This window comes from Cebus imitator, unplaced genomic scaffold (genome assembly GCF_001604975.1).
Source record: "Cebus imitator isolate Cc_AM_T3 unplaced genomic scaffold, Cebus_imitator-1.0 Scaffold190, whole genome shotgun sequence".
NCBI classification, from domain to species: domain Eukaryota; kingdom Metazoa; phylum Chordata; class Mammalia; order Primates; family Cebidae; genus Cebus; species Cebus imitator.
The window spans coordinates 842,705-843,790 of NW_016107505.1; the positions used below are offsets into that span (position 1 = coordinate 842,705).

General features: G+C 41.3%; 1 protein-coding gene across 1 annotated transcript in view; it reads left to right on the top strand.

The window, feature by feature from the left end:
* Positions 1-1,086, top strand: part of LOC108316657 (bile salt sulfotransferase-like) — a 17,402-nt gene that overhangs the window by 15,305 nt on the left and 1,011 nt on the right. The gene's annotated exons all lie outside the window — the stretch shown is intronic.

Here is a 1,086-nt window from a genome sequence, read left to right on the forward strand (position 1 = left end):
GAAAATTAACTTTAAAAAGGTCAGGAGTGGCCTTGCACTCATTTGACCAAAAAAGGACTCTTGTAGCAAAAGGAAGTCTCTCATAAACAATTGCTTGGATATGAAATTAAGGCTAGGGGGTTGGAGGTACACTGAGACTAAGATATTTCCATAAAGAAACGTTTTCAAAAGTAATAACAGCCAGGGATGGTGGCTCATGTCTGTAATCCTATCACTTTGGGAGGCTAAGGTGGGTGGATCACCTGAGGTCAGAAGTTTGAGACCAGCCCAGCCAACATGGTGAAACCCTGGCTCTGCTAAAAATGCAAACGTTTGACGGGCATGGTTGTGCGCTCCTGTAATCCTGTGTACTCAGGAGACTGAGGCAGGAGAGTCACTGGAACCCTGGAGGTGGAAGTTGCAGTGAGCTGCGATCACACCACTGCACTCCAGCCTGGGCGACAAGAGTAAAACTCCGTCTCAAAAAATTAAAATACAAAATAAAAGAGGTAACTGATGCAGATCATGGTAGCTAATATTGTATTACTCATGTGACAGAAGCAATGCTAACAACTTAGACTACTCAGTAATGAAAAGGACGATCTATTGATACATGCAACAGCTCGCATGGATCCCAAGGGTATGACGCTGTGAACAAATTCAATGCCCAAAGTCACATAAAATATACTTCCATTTACGTAGCATCCTCACAATGACAAATGTATAGAGGTGGAGGAAAGATGGGTGATTGCTGGAGACTGAGGTCGGGTGGGGTAGAATGAGCAAGACTGGTGAATAGTAGCAGGAGGAAAATCTTTCTGGGGATGGAGTATTTTTGTTTCTCGGTTGCTGTGAGTTACACAAATATGCTCGTGGGATAAAGTGGCAGGGTACACATGCATTTTACCGATGTCAATTTCCTGGCCACGATATTGTACTGTAGTCATATAAAATGTAACCTTTGGAGGAAAACTGGGTGAAGGGTGCATGAAACCTCTCTCTTAATTTTGCAACTCCCTGTGCATCTATATCTCAAAATTCAAAGTGTACAAACCTTTATGATCCATTATATTATTATTATTATTATTATTTTTTTTTTTTTTTTTT